The following is a 15658-nucleotide window of genomic DNA, read 5'->3' on the forward strand; positions in this document are numbered from 1 at the left end:
AACGTGCATGCTGTCTCGCTGTCCCCTAATGTGTCTTTTATAGCTGACAAAACCTGCCATTTTATTCTTTCCAAGCGTAAGTCTTAATGTATGCATAAGCGTATGTATATAATACCTAATTCAGCTTTATATCTTAATTACTTGTATTTATTTATTATAGCATTTATCGTTTTATACAATAATATTCGATCTTTGTGTACATTTTACAGAACTTAGTCTCAAATACTGCTTATAAGAGTGGCTTAACTTTTAATGTGTTTTTTGACTGTATCTGTATATTTTATATTGAAGTGAGACTTTAATCAACAGTCCGTCTGTCTGTCTGTCGTCTGTATGTCTGTTTGTCTGTCTGTCGTCTGTATGTCTGTTTGTCTGTCTGTCGTTTGTCTGTATGTCTGTATAAGGGTGCCAAATTGAACACGCTTAATAACCCATTTCAACATGCCCATGATAGCATGATACGAGTCAGGGTTATAATTATCATACTCATATTTGTCACGCCCTGTGCAATTACAGAGAACTGTTGTTGTTGTCCTTGAAATTTAATTATATGATTTCATTAAAAACAGTACATATTTTGACATGAAATCAATTTATCTGCACCAGGAGATACCGAGAGTCACACATAAACATTGCTTTTTAAAAACGTTATGGATCGCCATCTGCAGCAATAAACTAAACAATGCGTTTCAACATGACACAACCGTCGGTTATTTCAGTGGAGAAAAATATTTGTTTTCAAGCAAAATGATTCACAACATTCACTGATTTTTCTATTTTACTGCACACTTCGGTGCATACATAGATTTGCTTAAGCTATTGCCAGTGCATTCTCTTCCCACAGAGGTTACTCAAGTTATATCTCCCCACGTACTTGGGGAAGAGAATGTAGCCAGTGAGATCTTGAAATAACTTGCAGTCTGCAAAATCTTTGGCGTTCATACTGAACTTAAAAGCATGTGACTGTAATTTGAAACCTCTGATTCACACCCAGTATTTTCAACAGCAGTTTGACGTATTGACCATTCCTTTAACTGAAGAGGAATCCTACTGAAATGTATCGTTTCACTTTCTTATGTCAGGATTAATACTCAAAACACTGTTTCAATAATTAAACTTGGAACTGCATATTAGAGTTGATAAAACAGATCGAATGAGACGAAGTTAAAATCAACTTGTGAAAAGGTTTATTGATTTTTTCTGTCGGGCAAGCAAATTTGTATATCACACTGTACCGGTGTCCGGTTGACTTTCCAATGTTAATTATGTTGTTTATTTAAAGAATCAGCAAGAAATCGATCGGTATAGAGTAAACATAACACTATCAATGGGCAAGTGTTTTACATGTGCCAGTTAATGGGGGAGTCTGGTCCAGACAATCAAGGGATCCAAACGTCGAAGTCAGATTCGTTCCAACTTGATGGCGGCTGCCTGTTAATGATTGAATTTGAACCAGACAGTCCTGTGACCGATTCAGCACTGATACACACCTGAGAGACACGATGACAAGCAATCAAGGGCGAGTTTGGGCCAGACAATCCAGTGATCAATCCAGCAATCATTAACACCTTTCGAGCAATCAACCACAGGATCCATGGTATCTTCCTTTACCACAGGTAACTGTACAGGCGGTTCTGAAAAAAAGGCTTTTTCAAGGTCATCTTAAAGTTTGGCGCCGAGAATGACTTGGACTTCTCGACACTCAAAAGGGAGCCAATGAAGGGCGTCTGAATTTAGAATGAAAAAACAACAACACTGTATCATGACTGCGAATCGTTCACGTCAAGATTTTGGCAGAACATATGAGTAAGTGAGTGATGTCAAGGGACGTATCTATACCGAATCGCGCACGCTTGCACATGTTCAGATAAACCTAATAGGACTAAGATACGCAACTCTGCAAAGTCCATTGCGCAACTAAACCTATGTTGAGGGCGCGTTGAGCGAGCTATCTAAGGCGCCAGGCTAGTGATCCAGGGAGCTTGGAGGTGCCGGGATCGAACCCACGTTTTACCGGGTGTAAAAACCTTGGAGTCAGATTCTTTCAAGTGTTGTCACAAACCCTAGTGTACAGTACACACTTAAACGAACCCACGCATCCGTTGGTAAATGACTACTGATGTACTACTATTAGATGAGCCACGACCTGACAAATGACCCCAATTTGCATATATGGAAGGCCCTCCAGAACATTCCATTTGAAAAATGAGGGAAACAGGTTGTCGTCTAAAACTTGAAAAGTTCAATTTCCTCGTGCGAACCGTGTTTTGATTGTTATACCATACTAAGTATGTGTACAGCTAAGATCCTGAGAAACTGAACCAAGACAAATATAACTTAATTTACAAAACACCCCACACAAGTGCTAGAGAAAAGAATATTTGTTATGTTTACAAACGGATGTATAATCGGCATGTATTCTGGTGCACCCTCTCCACACAGGGGTCAAATACCGAATAGATCCATTATGGAATGTACTGATTTAGGCGTACTTCGGGCCTTAGTCGTAACTTTCTAAATCGGTCTCGGTGTCTGAATCTCTTGCCAGTCCTACTCCGATCACGATTCTGTCAATTTCTTTTTTCTACTGCAATTTCCCGTTGCCAGTAGCCATCTTCAATGGTTTTCACATGTTCACAACATTCGGACTATTCCTTGGCACCGATTACTGTCATTCTCTCGTTTATGGCAACTCTTAGCGAAGTTTTTGTGAACTGAGAGTTTTGTTTAGCAACATATTTTTTTGACATTGGCCCAAATCAACTCAATTGGGTTCAATTCTGCGTGGTAAGGAGGAAGACGTAGTACATCATGGCCATGTTGTTTCAACATAGTGTCTACTCTATAGACAGGGCCCGATTTGTTGGATTTTGCCAGACACAACAGTTCGGCTTTGAGCATTTTATCGTCAAATGCAATATTGTGCCTTTGTAACCAAGCTTTGGTATCATCTTTTCTGTTAGCCGTTGTTGGACATTTGTCCACTTGCTTGCTGTGGTATGGCGCATTATCCATAACAATGACGGAGTGGGGTGGAATATGTGGGATCAATGTGTCCTGTAGCCATTTGGAAAAATTATCAAAATTCATCTCGTCATGATAATCTGCTGATTTGAGCTTTAAGTCAAATACAAGTAAAGCATTTGGTACAAAACCGTTTTCGGACTCTGCATGAACAACAATAAGCCGAGGTCCGGTACCGGACGGACGCTGAACCCCATTTATCACAACCTCACCATCAAGCTGCCAACATTTTGGGACAATGTGGTGTACATGCAACCATGTTTCATCGATAAAGATGATTGTTCGATCTTCATCTCGACACTTTTTTATTGCACGTAAGTATTGCATGCGCTTTGCAACGATGTCTTTTCGTTCTTTTAAAACCTTACGATTTGACTGCGTTTTTCGCCACCTAAACCCCATGTCTTTCAGATTATTTCGAAAACTTTCCTTTGAACCCTGGTAATGCGATTGGTTTCTTGCCATATCCTATATCATTTCTAGAGTAGGCAGTTGCTTTTTGTACTCCATATAAACTTTGTACAAATTGACGGACTGCACACCGGCCAAAATCATCAAGTTTGTGCTTGGAAGTTTGAGGTTTGCGCAACTTGTTGGACTAATAAACGTAGGCCTACTCGCACCCCTATCACCTTCCGCTTTAATATATACGTTTTAAAGTTGCCTTGGAAAGACCAGTAGCAAGGCTACTTTTGACATAGCGTCTACTTTGGTTGCACACGCCTTTTCCATATAAATAATAACATTGTAGGCTAACCCCTTGCCTGAGAATGAACAAATTGCCCATGCTTCCCTAACTTGCACATGATAAATTAATTAAAATCATTCACAAATTGACTCGTGTCGAGATGGTGTCTTGCTGTAACAAAATCGCTCTACGAGACACGTGTTAAACAGAAGCGGTATTGAGTTCACGCCAAGGTCAGCATGTATCGCTAAATCGTTAATCTACCTTTATCATCCAAAACTGTGTTCCACAGGAGATATCGCTTGTGTGAGATCAAACGATATCTCCTAGGAGATCGTTTTGACAGTAGATTTTGTACAATGCCCTGACAATGCTATGACGTCATGTACTTGATGACGTCACAATGCTATGACATCGCTGCACTGCAAGTCTAATGGCAGTACCATGTTCAGAGATGTACATTGAAAATTAATGAAGAGTGATTTTGGATGATAAATAGAATCTCACCCTCGTGTCTTCTGATATCAAATATATCAACACTCGTTGATAAAAGTAAAAATATCCTCGGCAAGCCTCGGATATTTGTAACTTTATCAACTCGTGTTGATATAATTGATATCAGAAGACACTTGGGTGAGATTCTCTATGTAGCAACCAAGTGTATTCGTCTAGACTCCCTGTCCCCCTACTTGTCACAAACGCATGTACTGCGCAGGCTCATCTAATACGAGTCAAGCAGTAGACGGTGGCCAAATGAATACGTGCAAACACCTAGTTGCGGGTACAGCAAGGTGAAGCAAACTTGGACAAAGTACTGTGACTATGTGTCCCAGTCCACCCAGCTGTGAATGGGTACCTCGGAAGGATGGGAAGCCCATTAACTCGGTGCGCCTAGTGGCTGCAAGAGTTGCATCTTCCCCAGGGAGTTGAGATTAAAAATACGATATGACGTTGAGATTGACATCCTATGATCGAGAGAAAAACAAAACGCTTTGAGAAGCTGAGCTGAGCTGGATATTGGCGCTATACAAATATCAGTATAATAATAAGAAGAATGTATCACCTCGGTTAGCCCTCCCTCATCAAACTGGTACGCCTTGACATGTTTGCAATATTGTCCCAAGTGGAAATAATACTCAGTTGTTCACAGAGGACCAATCCCCACAATAACTGGTTAAATAAAGTTGTACATTTGATACTAAATAAACACTTTACTAAATTTGACCCGTGAAGATCCGGGTTAGAATTGATCTTCAGCTACCCATGCTTGTCGTAAGAGGCGACTAACGGGATCGGGTGGCCTAGCTCACTGACTGGGTTGAGACATGTCATCGTATTTCATTTGCGTTCTATCGATGTTCATGAGGTGAGGTGAAATTATGGGTTTAACGTCGTGCTTGAGAATATTTCGCTCATATGACGACGTGCATGCGTGTGTATGTATATGTGCGGCTGCTTGTACAAGCCCAGACTTAAGCTGGTTTTATAGTGCTAGACCACTGAGATACCATGCCGCAGTGAAGCATGAACACCCCACTCAGACACATTATACTGACTCCGAGCCGACCAGTCCTTGTTGTACCAATTAATGCCGAGCGCCGGGCATGGACCAACAAGTACCATATTTTAACGTCTTTCGATATGACGCGGTCTGGAATCGAACCCGCGACCATCCACTCTCCGGGCGGACGCTCTAACCACTACACCACGGAGGCGGTCCTCGATGTTCATGGAGTTGATCCCTGGATTGTCTGGTCCAGACTCGAATATTTACAGACGGCCGCCATATAGCTGGAATATTGCTGGGTGCGGCGTAAAATTAAACTCACTCACTCACTTTACTAAGTTTAGTCTTGCTGGCGATTAGGTGCCTGGCTCTGAGGGTATGGGTTTGAATGGTACTAGAATCTGTACTTTACAGAAAAAGTTCAATCCCAAATATAACATATGTTGCAGATAAGTCATTGATAACTTTCTCAGTGTGTTCTGTAAGACTGCTCCTTTTGTTTTGTTTAATGCAACCTATTTTTGAGTATAAATACAGAGGTGGTACATATATATTTTCAAAATCAACAAGATAATCCCAGCTTTAATTAAACGCGGCGTGTATGTAATCGAGTCTTTACAAGACAATTCTGTGATTGACATCATTGGCATCGATCTGTACAATTTGGATTCGATGACATGTGTCAACCAAGTCAGCGAGCCCGACCACCCGATCCCGTTAGTGGCCTCTTACGACAAGCATGGGTTACTGAAGACTCTAACCCGGATCTTCACTGGTATACAGGTTGCTGGGGCCAGTTCAATCCAGGAAACCCAAAGGTATCGACAAGAACATTATGTGTTGAACATGCTTGGGGTTTGACGGACACGGCAATATCAAGTACATATCATTTACAGTTTCAAGGATTTAATTTCCTTGTGTCTAAATGGTGAAGGAATGGGTCAGTCATCACATTGGGTCTGACCATCTGTCTGACCGGTCCAGATTGTTGACCGACGTTTACTTTAACCCATGACCCCTTGACGAGCTACCTGAGGGTCATGACTTGACCAGGTCATCACCGAGGGTCGTGGTTGACGGTCACTGTCTTTGATATTCTTGACCGCCTTTAATTTAGGTGAAAGAGCAACGGATTATGAATCAGTCTTTGCATCATCCAACAAGCATTAACCTGATAAATGTCCCTTCCTCTGTGTCACAGGGTCATTGAGGTGTGTGTAATGTGTGTTTGTTACTATTAAACTGACACAGTAGACTGAAATATTAATATATATTCCTCTTTATAATCTGTTCGTGACGAGTCCATGCAGGTAGCAAAAGTAATGTAAGTCCCATGGTCCCTGGTATGGTGATCTACCTTCAGTTATTGGCGATTTATAGCCCATTTTTATAATGTATTGTTTTTCCCCTATAGTTAAAACGTTTTAGATTTAATTACTAGTTTTACATACATATGTGATATTCTAGTTGTCTTGCTGTCCTTCGTCGGCAGGTTTTTTATAATATACATATACATATGTATACAATTATATTTCATTTCAATATCAAATGTTCTCGTCACGATATGGCTGAAATATTGCCGATGTGACGTTAAATATTAACTCACTCACTCACTCACTGTTCGTGACAATCCGGTTTAGAGTTGGCCTTCAGTAACCCATGTTTGTCGTAAGAGGCGACTAACAGGATCGGGTGGTCAGGCTCGCTGACTTGGGAGACACATGCCATCGTATCCCAAATGATAGATGTTCATGATTTTGGACTTTTGATTGTCCAGACTCTCATTTTTACGACTGCCGCCATGAGTTAAAATATTGCAGAATGCGGTGTTAAAAAATATATCATCAATATTCATTCGGAAGGGGACAAGCCAGAATGCTGCCTTTTCACTCACAAACACCCATGAATGGTTGATGAGAACCTGTTTTACGGCTCCGACAGGAAGTAACAGATGGGAGCCAACGCTTGCATCATTCTGTGGAATCGAAAACCCGGACTCTCAGCGTTACGAGCGACCACGATAACAATGACGCGAACCAATCGCTCACCAGCATAAAACGATTGGTTCCTCCCATTCCCCCACCCCAAATAATATTTGTAAATTAATATATACTAAAATTATTAACAAAACTTAACACAACAATTACTAGAGAACTAACAACAATTACTAAAAGTCCAAAATTTAAGTAAGGGTTAGGGTCAGATTTAGAGTTTTGGGGGAACGAGACGAACTCTTTCCCGAGGCCATGGGCTTACTTTTTCAAGAAAGGAGGCTTTGCTCCAACTTATGAACCGACCGAAGATATACTTTTAATATTTGGAATTCACTGTTGAAATCAGCTGGGATGCGCCTGGCAGCCGATACCTTGCTTCCACGCGCAATGCACGTGCTGCTCTGCACGCGCTACCCGTGTCCTGCACGTGCTGCTCTGCACGCACAACCCGTCTTGTGGGAAAAACCTGGTTCATACTGATAGTAAACCACATTCTTCACAGCGAACCGGGTTGCAGGTTCGAAACCAGGCATCGACACAATAAAGTGGACGTTTTCAATAAGGTGATATTTACGATCGTATTCAGTAATAGCAAGACAGAGTTATATCAATCTTCAAAACAAGTAAAAGTATTCAAAGTCAAGGGCTATTCCTCAGAAAACCCCGGGCTGCGGGCAATTCTGTAGAAATTTCCCGGGATTTCTCAGAGAATGCCCGCGAAACTGCCTGTCGAGGTTTACTCGGTAAAAGGAGAACATGGCGAGACAACAGAGTGATGTCTAAATCTGTCAAAAGTAGTCCCTCCAAATATGAAGCCCTATCGCCATTTTGTTATGACCTTTTCGTGAAACTTAAACGACATTGTCGGTGACAACAAGCAATGTGTAAACGTCCACGTCCACGACCACGACCACGACCACAGTCAGTTTGCGACCTCCTCCCACGATGCAATATAACTGAATTGTTGCGGCTGTTGTCCCTTTCACACATCATACAAATTTTCCCTTTACATAAGTGTACAATAAAACTTCCAAGGTTATGACGACATATATTTAGAACGTTATTAAATATATAACCATCGCCGTATGTTACGTGCCGGCTGTAACAGCAGTATCTCAGCTTGTTCAGCTTGACCTGATCAAGTGAATACTAATGTATTGCGCCACAGCTGGTTTGGCCTATTATTGTGAAGGGGTGTACATTTGTGAGTTGATTGTCAACATGTCCGAACAGCCGACACAAGGTCGTCATTTGACATTCATTGTCGAGAAATCGTCAGCAATGTCCTAACTACTGGGACAGAAATATTGCAGTTGAACAGTGATAATTGAAATGGGTGTAGAGAGTGATAAGAGTGAATGGGATTGTGAAAGTAATTGACGTCTGTACTTTGCAAAGTTAGCAAACCAAAATAGATAGCATATAACTGTATAAACAATTCAATTAAACATGAAATGATTGCTTTTTTCAGAAGTGTTGTTTTCCGGGACAGGTTCTGTAACGAATCCATGTATGCATGCTTCGCACGAACGCAGCATTAATAACATTCTCTGCTCCCCTATTTAATGAAGTTAACTCGTCCTGCCGTGTGTGCCATTTGACCACCTGGGTCATGCATATGTAGAGTAGCTCAGGTCAAGCTGAACACGCTGTAGTTCTGTTGAAACAGTGGTATAGCGAGGGAGAGTGAGTGAGTGAGTTTAGTTTTACGCCGCACTCAGCAATATTCCAGCTATATGGGGGCGGTCCGTAAATAATCGAGTCTGGACCAGACAATCCAGGGATCAACAGTATGAACATCGATCTACGCAACTGGGATACGATGACGTGTGTCAACCCAGTCAGCGAGCCTGACCACCCGATCCCGATAGTCTACTCTCACGACAAGCATGGGTTACTGAAGATCATTATTCTAACCCGGATCTTCACGGGTTCTCTGTCACATGGTCAGCCAGAAGGCATGCTGCATGCTTCACAGAGGCTGACGACATCCAGGATCATGAGCAGAGGGGCGTGTTTGGGCGAAAGGTACAAGAGAGGCCATAAACTTTGTTTACAGTTTGTTTCCACCCAGCTGTCGAACATGAGAGAGACAGTACAATCCATGAGATAGATAAGTTTAAAAATTATAAATATACATTTGTATTTTCTTAGTATAATGGATGATGTCATGATGCAGTAGATGAGGTTATAATACGCTTGATGACATGATACAATAGATGACCTCATGATACAATGGATGACCTCATGATACAATGCGTGTCATGATATGATATCAAGTGGTTGATAGGAGACCACAACGTTACAAGGCTGCCCACAAAAGCTGCACAAAAACAACAGCATCAACAACAGCGTCAACAACAGCGTCAACAACAGCTGCTGGGACAAGACTGTATATAACATATATTTTCAGGAATTACTACATTTAGGTCTGCCTGGAACAGTAGCTGAAATTGTTTTAATCCCTTCCCGATATAAACGCTGCATAAAAAAACAACAGGCTTGAATAAATTCTGAGACAGTACATTGGATTACCTAAACCACACCTGTGGCATGACAAGGATCTTCTCGGTGGTCAGACAGACAATCCAGTGATCAACAGCATGAGCATCGATCTGCGCAATTGGGAACCAATGACATGTGTCAACCAGGTCAGCGAGCCTGACCACCCGATCCCGTTAGTCGCCTCTTACGACAAGCATGGGTTACTGAAGATCAATATTCTAACCCGGATCTCCATGGGTAGCGAGGGAGATAACTGCTGGATGTTACATTTCTTTCTTAAGAGAGGGGCGGTGGGGTAGCCTTGTGGTTAAAGTGTTCGTTCGTCACGCCGAAGGCCCGGGTTCGATTCTGATATGTTGTCCCCCGTGATATTGTTAGGATATTGCTAAATGCGGCGAAAAACTAACTTCACTCACTCACTAGTCAGTAATACGTCATTCAATACAGTCAGTAATACGTCATTCAATACAATCAGTAATACGGTGATTAATACTGTCAGTAAGGCATTCGTAACACATACGGATTCTCTTAAAATATACACATGGGAAAAAGTATCGCAACACAGGCCATTCGTATTCATCTCATGATAATATTCGTTTTTTATGATTACAATACGTATATCCGCCATTAAACAATTATGTTTCAGTAAACCGTTCTTACAGCTTTGAAAAGCTGATTTCGTTGTTGATAGGCAAATATGGGGTGTAGATTTAGGTAAGTTCCTCGTTATGGTTAATGGTAGCATGTTTATACTAAGAAATAACAGCATTTTGGGATCCTTTTTTTCATGTGTGTATTGAGCCGGTTCCAAATAAATAAGTAAATAAATATATAATAAAGATACAAACAAACAAATGTTCATTCTGACCTTCAGGGAGAAGTGAATACAGATAACAGCATCGCTTTGTTATGGTACGAAACCGCCTCCGTGGTGTAGTGGTTAGAGCGTCCGCCCGGAGAGCGGAAGGGCGCGGGTTCGATCCCCGGCCGCGTCATACCAAAAGACGTTAATATATGGTACTTGTTGGTCCCTGCCTGGCGCTCGGCATTAATGGGTACAACAAGGACTGGTCGGCTCGGAGTCAGTATAATGTGTCTGAGTGGGGTATTCATGCTTCACTGCGGCATGGTATCTCAGTGGGCTAGCACTATAAAACCAGCTTAAGTCTGGGCTAGTACAAGCAGCCGCACATACACATACACACGCATGCACGTCGTCAAATGAGCGAAATATTCTCAAGCACGACGTTAAACCCAATTTCACCTCACCTCACCTTGTTATAGTACGATGCATTATGACAACGTTAATTCATTTGTGTGTGCAGATGCGCACACAAGAGAAATAAACTGAATATGTGCGCTCGTGTGTGTGTCTGTCTGTGCCTCTAGATAAGTAGTTTGATCCGTGTTAGTAATGCGTATGACCTTGCGGAGGGTCGTCAGTCGGGGACCTTCCTGGTATAAATCTTACATGTCACAAACGACCCATGGAACAGGACACGGTCACCCAGTTAGCGGCCATTGTTGATTTATGATGTTCTAGGTTTAATACTTACAAACATGCTGATACAGCATAAGGCAATATCTCCCATCCGAATCCCTTGTTCAACGGGTTCTGGCTTCTGGAATTGGAATCACTTATGTTCAAATTTATTGACTTTGTGGATTTCCATGCAAGTAGTTATATTTTTACAGTTAGGTGCCGTTAGGTTACTAGGTTACTAGGTGACTAGGTGACTTGGGCAGTTACGCAAGTACACGCCTGTGTCATGTATGGGATATATTGTAATATATCCTACATAATATACACTCTAAAGTATACATTTAGTGCTATTTTTACAATTACATGTATCTGACTGACTGATGATATTGGTTTTACGCCGCTTTTAGCAATATTTCAGCGACATCACGGCGGGGACACCAGAAATCTAAATTGTACCCATTGGGGATTCGAACCCTCTTTTTACAACGCTTTAACACTGCTACCCCATCTATGTATCTAGGTTACTAGGTGACTTGAGTAGATACGCAAGTACACGCCTGTGTCATGTGAGTGAATGAGTGAGTGAGTGAGTGAGTTTAGTTTTACGCCGAACTCAGCAATATTCCAGCTGTATGGCGGCCTTCTGTAAATAATCGACTCTGTACCAGACAATCCAGTGATCAACAGCAATGAGCATCGATCTGCGCAATTGGGAATCGATGACATGTGTGAACCAAGTCAACGAGCCTGACCACCCGATGCCGTTAGTCGCCTCTTACGTCAAGCATGGGTTACTGAAGATCAATATTCTAACCCGGACCTGCACGGGTATCCTGTGTCACGTATGTCATACACTCTAAAAGACATTATTTGTGATAAACTGATATATATACTATAAATACAAAAAGACTACAATATATGGGTAGACTACACTGCATGGGTCAGTTACACCGTACAGGTAAATTACATTGTATTGGTAATCTAAACTGTGTTTGAAAGCTACACTGTATGGGTAAGCTACACAGAACAGGTAAGTTACAGTGTATGGGTAATCTAAACTGTGTTTGTAAGCTACACTGTATGGGTAAGCTACACAGAACAGGTAAGTTACATTGTATGGGTAATCTAAACTGTGTTTGTAAGCTACACTGTATGGGTAAGCTACACAGAACAGGTAAGTTACAGTGTATGGGTTGTATGGGTAATCTAAACTGTGTTTGTAAGCTACACTGTATGGGTAAGCTACACAGAACAGGTAAGTTACATTGTATGGGTAATCTAAACTGTGTTTGTAAGCTACACTGTATGGGTAAGCTACACAGAACAGGTAAGTTACAGTGTATGGGTAATCTAAACTGTGTTTGTAAGCTACACTGTATGGGTAAGCTACACAGAACAGGTAAGTTACATTGTATGGGTAATCTAAACTGTGTTTGTAAGCTACACTGTATGGGTAAGCTACAGAGAACAGGTAAGTTACAGTGTATGGGTAATCTAAACTGTGTTTGTAAGCTACACTGTATGGGTAAGCTACACAGAACAGGTAAGTTACATTGTATGGGTAATCTTAACTGTGTTTGTAAGCTACACTGTATGGGTAAGCTACACAGAACAGGTAAGTTACATTGTATGGGTAATCTAAACTGTTGTTTGTAAGCTACACTGTATGGGTAAGTTACAGAGAACAGGTAAGCTACAGTTACATTGTACATGGGTAATCTAAACTGTGTTTGTAAGCTACACTGTATGGGTAAGCTACACAGAACAGGTAAGTTACAGTGTATGGGTAATCTAAACTGTGTTTGTAAGCTACACTGTGGGTGGGTAAGCTACAGAGAACAGGTAAGTTACATTGTATGGGTAATCTAAACTGTGTTTTGTAAGCTACACTGTATGGGTAAGCTACACAGAACAGGTAAGTTACATTGTATGTGTAATCTAAACTGTGTTTGTAAGCTACACTGTATGGGTAAGCTACACAGAACAGGTAAAGTTACAGTGTATGTGTAATCTAAACTGTGTTTTGTAAGCTACACTGTATGGGTAAGCTACACAGAACAGGTAAGCTACAGTGTATGGGTGTAATCTAAACTGTGTTTGTAAACACTGTATGGGGTACAGTGTTTGTAACGTGTTACAGTATGTAAGCTACACTGTATGGGTAAGCTACAGAACAGAAGCTACAATGTATGGGTAAGTACATTGTACAATGTAAGCTACAATGTATGGGTACATTGTACAGTTTGTAAGCTACAATGTATGGGTAAAGGTAAGTTACATGTGTAATCAGATACAGCTACAATGTATGGGTAAGCTACACATTGTACAGGTAAGCTACATTTTATTGGTAAGGTACATTGTACAGGTAAGCTACATTGTATGGGTAAGGTACATTGTACAGGTAAGCTACATTGTATGGGTAAGGTACATTGTACAGGTAAGCTACATTGTATTGGTAAGGTACACTGTACAGGTAAGCTACAATGTATGGGTAAGGTACATTGTACAGGTAAGCTACAATGTATGGGTAAGGTACATTGTACAGGTAAGCTACATTTTATTGGTAAGGTACATTGTACAGGTAAGCTACATTGTATGGGTAAGGTACATTGTACAGGTAAGCTACATTGTATGGGTAAGGTACATTGTACAGGTAAGCTACATTGTATGGGTAAGGTACATTGTACAGGTAAGCTACATTGTATGGGTAAGGTGGGGCGGTGGGGTAGCCCAGTGGTTAAAGCGTTGGCTCGTCACACCGAAGACCCGGGTTCCATTCCCCACATGGGCACAATGTGTGAAGCCCATTTCTGGTGTCCCCCGCCGTGATATTGCTGGAATATTGCTAAAAGCGGCATAAAACTACAGTCAGTCAGTCAGTATGGGTAAGGTACATTGTACAGGTAAGCTACAATGTATGGGTAAGGTACATTGTACAGGTAAGGTACAATGTATGGGTAAGGTACATTGTACAGGTATGCTACAATGTATGGCTAATTTACACTGTATGCTACAATTTTCAAAGAATCACAGTCAAAAAGGTCTTGCTTGACTGGGTTGAATATTCCACCACAAGGGATATATATTTCACATCACGAACTATGAAGGATCTTTTTAAAAATATAAGTTATCATTTAATTATTGCATTTTTAAAGGAATTAGATTTGTTAACTGATTTGTAACTAGATAAATATTTTATTATTGGAAGTTTAAATTAATAACACAGATTGTTAGTGGCTGTATTCTCAGGGGGGGTTAAAGTATTGTAAAATGATTGTCCTCCTAAAAAGGTACGTACGTCCCATAACATTCAAAGTAAATTTAAAGTCTCCACTTTTTTAATCGCAGAATATGTGTATTTTTAATGTATGGCTAGATGTGTGTAAATTGCTAACAGCTTAAGGGATGATGTAAATCCAGCTCGGGTCCATGCAGGTAGCAAATGTACTGTAAGTCCCCATGGTCCCTAGTATGGTGATCTACCTTCAGTTGTTGGCAATCTATAGCCTGTGTTAATATTGCATTGTCTTGTATAGGTAAAATGTTTTTGATTTAGTTACTAGTTTTAAATTTCTAACTGTGATAATCTAGTTGTTTTACTGTCCTTCGTCGACAGGTTTTTATGACATATCTTTACTTTATATTAGTGTATAACATGATTTAGTCACGATATGGCTGAAATATTGCCAAAGTGACTTTAAATTTTAATTCACTCACTCATTAAGCTACAATTTAGTAGATAGTTACACTGTATGTGTAAGATACAGTCGATTTGCATCATTCAGCTACACTGCATTGTAGAGTCGGTGGTCTGAAATTCCACACCAGTCCTTGTTCTATCCTCTATACATTATTAATGGCGGAATTTCCTACATGTCACTAATCTCACTGGATAAATGTATACCTTGAATTATTTTGTTTTTCTAAATGTAGTCCTTACATATAGCATTTACAAGAATTGAATAGATATTTTACAAACAGACTAAGTGTCTAAGACGTCTCAATTTTGTAATGATACAGGCATGAGTATAAACTTGAGTAAAACAAAATTATGGTTTTTCGGAAAGGTGGTCCTCTCCGCCACTATGAGGAGTGGTTCTTTGAGGATGAGAAAATAGAGGTAGTAAATGTATATAGATACTTAGGTGTTGTGTTCACACCATCTCTCTCATGGAAAGCACACAAAGCTTGTATGTCATTGTATAATTATCAAAATAAATTTGGTGCAATTTCGTGTCTAGATATATTTAAAATTTTTGATGCAGCTGTTTGTCCTATCCTTTCCTATGGGGCAGATATGTGGGGCACTTCATACTGTAGACAGATAGAAAGTTTGCAAATATACTTCTGTAAAAGAATTTTGAAAGTTAGTAAATATACCAGCAATGTTATGGCGCTAGGTGAATGTGGCTGAGTTCCATTCCAATGTCAGTATATGTCTAGATGTGCTCAATATT

At 40.6% G+C, this 15658-nt stretch overlaps 1 long non-coding RNA gene across 1 annotated transcript; it reads right to left on the minus strand.

Moving 5' to 3' along the window:
* Nucleotides 1-2113: 2113 nt before the first annotated feature.
* LOC124272971 lies at nt 2114-11670 on the minus strand. The gene is made up of 3 exons (XR_006897508.1): nt 11559-11670; nt 5280-5284; nt 2114-2124 (listed from the first exon to the last, which is right to left on the minus strand). It is a non-coding gene; the product is annotated as an uncharacterized LOC124272971 (long non-coding RNA).
* Nucleotides 11671-15658: the final 3988 nt, after the last annotated feature.

The sequence above is a fragment of the Haliotis rubra genome, unplaced genomic scaffold (genome assembly GCF_003918875.1).
Source record: "Haliotis rubra isolate DU_JTF1 unplaced genomic scaffold, ASM391887v1 Scf175, whole genome shotgun sequence".
Taxonomy (NCBI): Eukaryota; Metazoa; Mollusca; class Gastropoda; order Lepetellida; family Haliotidae; genus Haliotis; species Haliotis rubra.